Source organism: Ceratotherium simum, chromosome 19, assembly GCF_057802395.1.
Source record: "Ceratotherium simum simum isolate JZ-2026a chromosome 19, ASM5780239v1, whole genome shotgun sequence".
NCBI classification, from domain to species: Eukaryota; Metazoa; Chordata; class Mammalia; order Perissodactyla; family Rhinocerotidae; genus Ceratotherium; species Ceratotherium simum.
Window position 1 is genome coordinate 44,853,651 of NC_141918.1, and position 12,070 is coordinate 44,865,720.

Consider the following 12,070-nt stretch of genomic DNA (forward strand, 5'->3'; position numbering starts at 1 on the left):
GATCTGCAATTGATGTGCCTAGTCTTAAAATTAACAAATGATGATGTAGAATCTGCTTTTTACTTCTTTCTTCATTTAATTACTTTGGGAATGATGCTAACTCACAATTATTAAATAACAAAACATAACAGGTTCTGGGTAGAATGGCTCCAATTAGTTCATATAATATTCTTCTGGAATTAAAAAATCTATGCAAGTGTGTGTTTATTAGATTATATAACTAATATATAGTTATCAGATTTGTTTAAATGAGGACTATATATACACACACGCACACACGTTTATGTAAATTGCAGTATGCTAAGTATGCTATGCTAGTAAATACTTCCCAAATCTCTGTAACTAAAAATCACACAAGTTTCTTGTTGGTCAGCAGAAAATTCTACCAATTACTGTCACCACTGTCACAAAGGAAACAAATCTAATGGGGCAGCCACCATCTCAATCATCGTGAGTAGCCATGTCAGAGAGCAAAGATAGATGTGGAGTGTTCCCATTGGCACAAAAATTCTCCTTCTTGGGAGGAGAGGCTCATTGTTCACAGTTCATTGTACAGAACTAGTCACGCAGTCCCACCTAATCACAGAATGGCCAGGAAGGAGGGAGAACTGTAAATATTCAGAGATCAGCACAAACTATTTCCACAATATTTGAATTATGTTCTTAGCTAAAGCACTGAGTGATCTCCCTTGAATACGTGCAAGCTTAATAAACATACGAGCACTTAATAAACCTTTCTATATAGTTTTAAACTCTAAAACCGTTCACTTTGATTATCTTGAAATAAAGATGTTAGATTTGATGGGATGGAAGTAGCCATTTCACTATTTAAAATCTATCTAAATGAAGTACTCATTCTCACATAGGAAAAGTAAAATACCTCTGGGATTTTGGGACAGATAAAATGTCTTCATATAAGTGTCAGAGAGGGGTTTTAGATAAAATATTCCTTTGTTGGAACTCTCCCTTTTTTACTGTACCCACATGTTTTGGAAAACTTCCACTTGTATGTCAAGGATGGTGTAAAGATATAGTTTATGTGCATGGATAGTTATATGAAACTATTTCAGAGAGTTATTTGAATTCATATATGTATGTATAAATTATATTCACAGATTTATTAAACTCCACATAAAATTTTGGCCACAGGTAATTTGCTAAAAAACCATTTGGATATGGAAGCATATGTTGAGGCTGTGATACCGCCCAAAGACAAAATATTTTTACATAAGTAAAAACCATCTGTAAAGACAAAGAGGCTAGAGCGCAAAGAAGATGGATGTAGTGTCCCTAAGAGCAGATGTGACCGATATTTCAAGCTGCTGGCTCTCACTTCTGTCTACATTGTCCCTAATTGTGTGGAAAAATGGTTTGAGCAAACCATCACAGGATGTAGCATCTTTGCCTCTCCCCTTGCCACCTGTTCTTCCTTTCAAGGGGCATTTTTCTTTTGCAATGCCAAGGTGGATCACCTGCGAGTAAGTTAGCAACATCGTGCCCAAGCCAATTACTTGGAGAAGTTTCAACACACTTTCTGTCTTTGGGATGGCTATTGTCTAGCCAGCCTTGAGCTGAAAGCATCTGATGTGCAGAAAACTTAGCAAATCTTAACTAGAGTTTCAGAATGAAAACCAAAATGGGGCTTATTTTGAACAATTTGCTCCGCCTAGTTATTGGAAGCCTTCCAACTATGTTTTCCTACAGTCATTCCGATCTTTTCTGCTGTCATGATTAAGAGATGAAATAGTGTCTTGAATCTCTGCTCCTCCCCTTTTTGTGTTACCCAAATCATCCTCCTAACAATCCAATGTTCAGCTCAGTCCGGTCCAGTGAACACTCCCTGAGTGCTTGTCTCCTGCTGGCTTCTAGAGAAACAAATGACAGGATCCCTGACCTTGAGGATGTCAGAGTCAAAAATGGAGCGAGGGTCCTCAGGGTACAGATCAGGTGCAAACAGGCACATTCCGGGGCTGTGGCAAACAGAGAATACAGTTCGTGCAGTTTATGGCATAATCTTGGCTTCTTAATTCTGTCCTGCTTTTCGTCAAGTCAGCTCAAGTCTCGCTCTTCTCATTTTTACCCGTTTTTGAAGCTGCCCTCTCTTCCAGGATATCTGGCTTAGATCTGCTTTCATAAACTGCTGCTCTCCTGGCTGCTGCTCTTGATTAACTCCAAATCTCTCCAGCTCTTTTCCTCCACCTTCGCTCAGCCTTTCTTTCACAGATTCCTGACCCCCGGCACGCCTGTCAGCCCGTTGTTCGGTTTTCTGCCAATCAACTGCTAGCTGATTTTGAAATTAGCATTCACAAAGCCTACATTTGCATCACACATACATAAGATATCTCCCATCTACAGCCAAAGGAAGACGAGCATAATATCCATGTAATTGGGAAGAGGTGCAATTAATCACACAGCCTCCAGCCGAGCAGAACGGACTGCTAGAACCCCGTAATGATGAGCCAGGTGTGAGATTTCCAGCTTTCTCCCGCTCCAGCAGCATTTTCTTTTAGTTAGTATCAGATATCACATTCAAAAGGAATACAGGTGTGCTCAGTTTTAATAAAAACGAAAACAAAAAAAAAATCCACACTTACAAGATAGATCAAATAAATGTGTGTGGGGAGAGCCACGGAGATCAACCAGAGAGATGGTGGCGTTCACATGACAAAAAAATTAAGCTGATTTCTTCAATGAGGGATTGCAACTGCACAGGTTACTAAATGTGTTCACAGGAATGAAATCTTTTAACTTGTGTAACAGTCCGGTGAGGACAGCAGAACAGGTTAAAAACCTTTCCCAAGATTTCTTAGCTAGTAAATAGAGAGGATGGACCTGATGGTGTAAGTTTTTCTCTGGTACCGAGGATAGGAAATAGGTTTCAACCTGCATACCATCGCCAGCTGATGGGTAACAAATTCCTGAAGCCCCAAAATACAGTTCTTCAGTGGCAAAGAATGCCAGGATTTTGAATTAGCTAGGTTGGCCATGGGTGAGGGGAATGGAGGTGTGTGTGCCTCCTATTTGTTATACACACATTATACCTCACTTCCTGTAACCAACACAATGAAAAGGGAGGATGTTATACAAAGGAATGTAAATAAATGAAGCTTTAAGGGAAAACATTTATTGCAATAACTGAAGTAACTTTATATTTAAAATCTATGTTAAAATTCCAATAATTCATTTAAAAGAAGAAAAACAAATATTTAATCCCTCTTTTCTCTGGCTACCTCCAGCGGACCAATATCTCTAAATTTAACATAAACCTCTCAACCAAAATTGCTGGGTTTTGTTTTACTTTATTTCCTTTACTTCTGACACACTTCTAAGTTTATAGCAGATTGACTATTAATATTTTTAGGAGACCAGCAGAGGATATTGGTAAAAATGTAAATAAGCTTACTATTTTCCACAACTATTAAAATTGGCTTAGACATTGTATACAAATTAGCAGGGAAGTCACAGAAGACTTTAGAAAAGATTCTAATGCCTGGTGCACTGTTCATAGCTAAAAATAGGTTCACAGTCAAGTTCATCCTTGAGTTATATCTATTCCCTAATTCAGAGAACTTTGTACTTTTTAGAGTGCATGGAAATTATTGTTCAACAGATTGGGGTAAAAATTTTTTGAAGATAAAATATATGCCTTCAGATGGATGAAGTCACAGATGTTTCCACTTTTACCCAGTTAATGATACATATTTGCCATTTGGCTTGCTGAGACTTGCCTAGGAACACAATTGGTGAAGACATTTTCCAAACTTTGAATGCCTTTATCCAAGTTGATTTGGGGTTGTGTTGGGAGTGATGCACGAGTATTTCTTTGGATGTTGCTGAAGTGTATGGTGCATGGATGACAGTGAATGGCCTTATTGCTCATGCTGCATTTTGACTCCTCCTTTAATCTGGAAATACTTATTCACAAACAAAGATGCAATTGCCAAAGATTTGGGTCCTGATTTTCAAGTAGCCAGGATATTGCTCTTAAAGTGGTAAATAGTAAATCTAAGTTGTGAACTTGCATTGTTTTAAAGGGATGAGTGGGCAAATGGTATGAGCTGATAACCCTCTACTGCTGTATTCAGAAGTGAAATGGTTGCCATGTGGATATTCTTTGTTACATTTATTTGAATTGAAAAAATTAAGACAGATTTTTTTTAAGAAAAATATGTTTGATTTGATTGATTTGTTTTACAATGAAAAATGATTTAGCCATTTAATTTATAAGTTATTGGGTTTGCCATTTTTAATAAACTAAATTAGCCAGATCTGCAGCTCCACAGTTTGACAGAATATTCTCAAAGCACAGGATTTTTTAAAAATTGACAAAAATATTATGTCAACAAATATGAAATTAACTAATATTTCAATATTTCCCACACTTTTTTTTAATATACATCAGATTAATCTAGGTGACTTTAAGAGAAAGAGTTAGGAACATAATTAAGGGTCATTTATTATGTCTTGCTAGTGTCTTTGGCATATTTCCTGGAAATTGCTGTTGCAAATTGGGCAATTTCCAATTCTTTGCTTTCAGTGAAATTGAAGGAAAAACAAATAGATTTGTCAGTTGGTAAATTATTTGAAATAATTTTTATGATACATGATTATGTAAATTGTGGCACACACCTCAGAAGTTGCAGGAGTTGAGTGATGTCATTATAACAAAATGCTTCTAATACTTCCCATTTTTTTAGAGAACAAAATTTTTTCCATGCTTAAGTGTAAAAAAAAAAAGAAAACTAGAATAGAATTCATGCAGAACTCCGCTTCATTCTAGTAATAATAAGAAATGCATTTCAAATAAAATTTTATTTTTGTACATAATGATTTTGATCAACATTTGTAGTAGACTATCTTGTTTTGATCGATTGTGTAAAATCATAATTGTGGGGATAACTCAAATAAGAATACATTTTTATGTTCTCAACAACAACAAGAAGATAAATATGTGAGGTGATGGATGTGTTAATTAACTAGATGGTGGGAATCCTTTCACGATGTATATGTATCAAATCACCACGGTGTATGCTTTAAATATCTTACAATTTTATTAGTCTGTTATACCTCAATAAAGCTGAAAAAAAAAGGAATACATATTTAACACAGTCCTTTATGAACATGGAAAAGAAAAATAAAATTTAAATTTATACACATTTAATTTAACACATATCCATGTTTATATATGTACATATATAGTTGTGGCAGAGAAGTATAGAATGATCAATATAAAACTTTCAAATAAATAAACATTACATTAGGAAAAAGTTCTGTGGAAGCACTAGCATGGAAATATTAGTTCAAAAAGAAAAGGACCTACATAAAATTTATGATCATTATAGAAGAATATGTATATGTGTTTTTTAAATGAAAGAAGGTGAATTTCAAATCACAATGGTATTCAAATTTCATTGGATGTGTTTAAAAGAGTAACTAATATTCAAAATATATTTATTTTTTTAATATTTTAAAAATATGTTTTTCTCTTCAAAATATATTTAATCTCTTAGTAATTAGTCTCTTTAAAATATATTAATATTTATAATATGCTGAAATAAATAGTCCTTTTGCAGCCATTTAAACTAATTATGAAAAATATCGAACATGAATTTCAAATGTTCACAGTTCTCAAGTGCATTTTTTTTTTTTTGATGAGGAAATTGTCCCTGAGCTAACATCTGTTGCCAATATTCCTCTTTCTGCTTGAAGAAGATTGTCCCTGCGTGAACATCTGTGCCAATCTTCCTCTGCTTTGTATGCGGGACGCCACCATAGCATGGCTTGATGAGCAGTGTGTAGGTCTGCACCTGGGATCCAAACCCATGAACGCTGGGCCGCTGAAGCAGAGCACATGAACTTAACCACTACACCACCAGGCCAGCCATTCAAGTGAATTCTTTCAGGACATAGGGAGTAGAAATTCTTCAAGGCCACTAGTCTGAATCACTGGTTCCCAATGCCAGCTGAGAATAGAAATTATTTGCTCACTTATTTAAAGGATTGCCATAAACATGACCTACTTCTGGAAATTTTGTGTCCTTAAGCATGAGGTAGGGCCTAAGTGGGTGTAATTTTCAAAATTTTCACTGGAAATATTGCTGCCTTTCCTTTCTTTCCACTACTGATCCCTTTATTGTCCTGAATTGCTCAGAAACACATGGTGTGTGATCAGGAAGATGATTGTGTGGCACCACATGGTACCACAGGTCTGCTTGCTCCATCAGCTCCTTTCTGGGTCTTGAGAGTCATTTCCCTTCCAGCACTGCAGAGTCAAGCCCATCACAGAACTAGCCTGTTAGCAAATACTGAATCTGTGTGCCTAAATTGTGTCTACTGTATCTCCACACTAAAGAGTGAGTTGAACTGAAGACTGAGCTGGAACTGAAAATAGTCTTCTGATTTCTAGCCCAGTGTCCAAGACTGTACAACAGTTTTCTTCTCAGGACAAAACTGCTTGCTGCCTGCTAGGGAAATGGACAGAATGGCAAGCACTCGGCTTCTTTCCTGGCTCCCATGATGGTTCAATAGTTTTGCAGCTTGGCTTCGAGTATTATACATGCTGCTCCAACTCTAATTCTCCTGGGTGCTCAGATATACAGACCTACTTGTCCAAAAGTAATAACCCAATAAGCGAAATAAATGTGATTTGTCCTGTAACATCAGAATAGTTTATTCAAATAGTCACAAAAATATGAGAAGAAGAACCAAATCACAATTGTGAACAGGGGATTTACCAATGACAAAGTTACTGATATAGGAGAATGAAGGCGGTAAATAGAATCGTGAAAGGACATTTCTTGGCACAACTGAGTGCTGCAAAACATATAAATAAAGGTCCACAAACTAATTTTAGCCCTGAATAGTAAGAAATATCAAGACCTATTGATATTTCTGAAAATGGGTACATATTTAACTTCCTAACCTATTCTCAATTCCTCTAGAGAAAAACAAAGTCATTTGAATACTTTGCCTTCAGAATGTAACACCCTGATGCCTTATCCACAAATGTCAATCAAGTTTTGGTAAAAACAAACCCTGAAGAATCAGTTATCATGCCCTTTATTTATTTTGCTTTATTTCTGAAACGTGCACTTGTAAATTGGTGACTAGCTCTGTGAGTTCATGAACAAGCAGAGTGCAAGAACTTGAACAACCTCTAAAGTCAAATTAAGTCTAAGATTTTTTGCCTTTAATATTCTCTGGTATTCCCTACATGCAAATTCGGAAATATAAGGTAAAATATTCACAGTCTGGGAGTAACAATCCTTAAATCTTACACCCAACTGTATAATAAACTATTTTGTAATTATTAACTAAATGAGATAATGTTTAAGAAATTGCCTTGAAAACAATAAAGGTGGTAGTATTATTTATTTTCTCCTTAGCTCAGTTTCTTGCATTGCTCATTGAGAATACTATTATTCTTTCAGGCTAATTCACAGTGATGTGCAAAAATGAACTAAATCCTGCTAAATTTACTTAGTCCCCAGATAGAACCATGATTCTTAAAGCCAGTGTGATACTATTTAGTGTACTGACACACTAGCCTACACAGGGGCCAATTTTATCCCATATCAACCATTATCATCAGTGTACATATCCACTTCTATATATAATGTTGGAAGCGCTTGCTTACCCCTGAAGCATATCACTTGATCTATGAGAATGCTTGGAGACATCATGGAATAAAAATACCAAGACATTTAAGATGGTAGTGAGGTTTATACTCTGTAACAAATCACCAGTAATTGAGTTTTCTTTAATAGTATGAGATTTAAGTTGAAATTGTCTGCATAGAGTATTGTGCAATGAAACATGAACAATCCTGTTTCTTATATTTAATTTTATAATTATAAAATTATTTCAGAATTAAATAGTAAAATATACTAAATCATAAATTATTTCAGAAAGAAATAAGTAAAGTATATATAAATATACTAAAATAGAGTATTTTTTGAAAAACATGACAAGCTGTTGGCCTTGAACCAAAGGTTACCATCTTCTTTTGTGATGTATATCATTGTCTTGTAGGATGTCTTTCCAGTCGTGATCAATTATTATGATAAAATTTTTTTAAGAAATAAGTCTTTGATGGCAATTTCCTCTTCACAGGAACTTCTAAATACAGGCTAGATAGAATCGTAATAGTAAAATGTGTTAGTGTTTTCAAATAACAGCAAGGCATTCTCAAAGGAATGATGTAGAGATGATTTATAATGACAGCTATAATACGAGGGATAATTTATTGTTTAGCATGTTCTACTTGAGTGAAAAGGAATAAAAATATGGGCAAACACACTTAAGCTAAATAGTGTTTACACAGTAGAAAAAGAGCCATCTGTGATACTCCTTCTGTACCTTTACTTTACCGATCCCATAAATAGGATTTTAAATTCTACTATTCTCAACCCACACATTCTTCTACACAACTGAGTATATGATTCGTAGTCCTCATTATTCTCGTGCCTGTTCCCGTCCTTGTGGGATCCTGGCTGTACTTGTCCTGACTCGGCCAGTTGTTCCTCTCTGACCTTTGTCCTGACTCTCACCCATTGTAAAAATCCTCTCAAGCAGTAACCCTGAGAGTCAAGAACACAACTTTTTACACACGTGTTTATCACTTGTGATCTTCTCCTAACTTTATTCAGAATATTTTATTTTATTGTACTTAATGAAGCAGCTATTTGTCACATGAGTAGCTTGGTTAATGCTAATTGCAAATATGGCTCCAAAGTCAAGATTTGAATTAGAGAGTATCATGGCTCCAAGGATGTTTTGGGTTTCTTTCTCTCTTCTTTTATTCTGAAATATCTGCATTGCTCTACTCTCCTTATCGATTCTCAATCTCTCTACCTCAAGTTTGATCAGCTTCTTATCAGCAACTTTACAAATACAAATTGTTCCTTTTACCTCTCACTATCCAGGATCTTCCAGTCATTTATCTTCACTTTTCCTACCCCTTTTCCATAACTTTCTGATTTCTTCATCACAGAATTATGGGTAGATTCTCTCTCTTTTTTTAATTTCCAAATTTCACAAATAATTTTTGCTGTAATTTCATGCCATCTTATTAGTCGCATGCCATGTTTAATTTGATTTAGTCCTAATGTACTAAGCATGTTACAATGTAAACAAATTTTAAGTGAAATTATACTGTGAGGTACAGAAAATTCCATGTCAGTGATTCAGTAGATGTTCATGTATTCATTTTCACCAATGTGCCTATTTCACAAGTTTAGGAAAGTCTGTGTTGCTTACAAATTAAAATATTAGAGACAAGTTATCAAAGGAAGCTGGATACTAAAAAGATAGTAAAAGAGTGGCCAAAACTAGATGAGAAAATGTTTATGGCCACTGCTTTATTGTCCTTCAATTGTGAGTCTGAGACCTGAATTGGAATGACATAGCCATGTGGTGCCCACAATTTCTTTGGTTCGAACTTATGGTCTAAAAGCTTCCGAGTTTCTGTGGTACTTAATTTGGGACTGAGCTGGAGGAACTGTATCCCAGAATTGGAATGGATTCATCTACCGGCAAAATATCGCACCTATGTCATGGGATACCCATGACAACTTATTACCAGGATAGCATATGAAGTAATGGGTCATAATTGTTTTCTTCTAATGCATTCAGGAGCTTCATCGGAGACTGGATTTAGGGTGACCAATGGTTCTGAGCAAACCCAGCTGGTTGGTCATCCTAACAGTTCTCAAAATTCTATTCCTTTCCTAGTGGATGTAACTGAGCTCTATGCAGAGTACACTGTTCCTTCAGTTATTAACCCTGCACACATATTTCATTTATATAGAATTGACACATAGACTCATGCCCATAGAGAAAGGCAATTTCCTTTTCTTATTTCAATTCATCACCTATTAGGCTCTGTATTGCAGGCCAAGGAGCTCTCCTCTGACCTACTGTGCCTGGGAGAGAGGCCAAACTGGAATGACACAAAGCCAAGCTAATCATTCAATTAAAAAATACAATCAGTGATTCAGTGAAGTCTGTTAGACACTACAACTTACCAGTGGGTGAAAGGTTGCAGTTTTCAAGTGGTAGTTTAAGGTTGTATAGATTCAGTTAAAGATTCAAAGTTAAAAGAATTTTATTCCCCATACTTTCAACTGCTTGGAGCTAGAAACAGCTTTGCATTCATTCAGTCACTAAACAAATATTTGCTGAATGCCTCCCTCTGCTCTCATGGAACTTACTTTCTTATGAGGAGAGATTGATGACTATATGGTATGGTGAAAGAGAGCTACCAGAGGTGGTCAGGGGAGGCCGCTCTGATAGGTGATTTTTGAGCCAAGTTCTGAGTGCGATGAGAGCTGGGCCATGTAGATATTTGGGAGAAGAACATTCTAGGCGAAAGAATGGTAAGGAGAGTGACCTCCACTCATGAGAGTGTATCTGGAGCTCTGATCATATGTAACCTAGTCACCAACAGTCAATAAAGATAGATCACCATTCTCAAAAGTATGCCAGCTTACCTATATCTCTCTTTTTCCCTGTCTCTCCTTCTGTCTATTTAAATTTTCCTTTTTCTTTAAAATGCTCAACACTTTCCTTCAGAATCTGGTCATTCTCCTACTCTCTATTTCCCACATTTGAATTGGCTTTAGGTTTATTTTTTAAGTTTTTTTAATTCACGTTGTCTTCTTCCATTTATCTGTCTCTGTCTGCTGACAAGCCTGACGGTGAGCTCACTACACCCCCTCTCAAGCCTTCACCCTTCTGTCTTTCTCTCGGTCACTGCCATGATAAACAGCATCATCCCCGTTTCTGAAGGTTGGAATCATGACATCCTCTTCACTCGTCTGGTGCTCTCTCTCCTCCCCTGTTAATAATCCAAATGCATTTCTATATCACTACATTCTAGAGTAACATGAGTTATTTGCTTGTTAGAAGCCAATATTTTTCAAGGTTTTTCTAGAAAATCCCTCCTAGTATTCCATTTTACTTATTCATCTCTTAGATTATAAAATCTATTCATCACCATCCCATTAATGTTAAGTAAGACTTTTACAGTAAACAATGCCTTGCCAAAGGTTGATTGGCATGACTCATTATCCTCAGTAATCTCTCTGTACCAATTAATTTATATAAATCTTGAAATTTGAGGGGGGATTGTTTTTTAAAGTTTCATTCAATGGGACAAGCCTAGAATAATATTCATGAAAAATTAAATTTGTGCATCATTATTTTAACTATAGTGTATAAAACATTTTCACCTATAAGTTATTGTGTCGTGTTCAACAACTCCGTGCGGTAAACAGGATTAACTCTGAGCGTCCTGGCGGTGTGGCTGGAAAAATTATTTGATCATTTATGTTATAAATTAAAAAAAAATCATTGAAAGCTCTATTTAAATATACCTGCATGAACATTTACTTGAGATTAATCTTCACTTTTATTTTCTTTTTGTGATCCATTATAGATTCTTTTTCCCTTTAAACCCCATATGCTTACAGATGTTAATCTCCAGAGAAGCATAGTGATTTTCCCAACAAAGGCGGTTTGTTGCCTGGCTTTGCTTCGCTGAAACCCGGTTGGAGCCTCTCATGACAGATAGTCTGTTTGTCAGCTGTGCCTCATGAATCCAAAGAAAATGGAACTTATCAGGAGCTGAGCCTCAAGCAATACCTGGGCCTCTTATTCGGGCCTTTTCATGCTAGGTTTGGCAGAGGTCTTCATCTTTCATCATTTGGTTCACTGACAGAAAGAGAAGGGAGCTGGAGCACTTTCAGGTACCACTCTGCAGACTGCTATATAGCAAAATAAACAAACAATATATTTTTAGGGCACCACCTGCAGCACGCAGCTGTACCAAACAGAGCAGAACCACGAAAGATGTGATTTGTTCCATTTAACATGAAGCCTTGAGGTTTGAGAAGAGAGGGAGGAGAAGGTTCTATGTATACAACCCACACATCCGCAGTTTAAGCTGAAGCTGATTTTCTTTCTTTTTTAGATCGGAATTGAGGTATCATTATGTTTCTCCTCCTTTCCCACCCCCGCAACCTCTGGTTGAAAACAATTCTATTATTGGGGTTATGACTGTTAAGTGAGA

General features: G+C 36.2%; 1 protein-coding gene across 2 annotated transcripts in view; it reads left to right on the top strand.

Moving 5' to 3' along the window:
* NKAIN2 (sodium/potassium transporting ATPase interacting 2) overlaps nucleotides 1-12,070 on the top strand; it is a 917,329-nt gene that overhangs the window by 759,384 nt on the left and 145,875 nt on the right. The window lies entirely within an intron of this gene.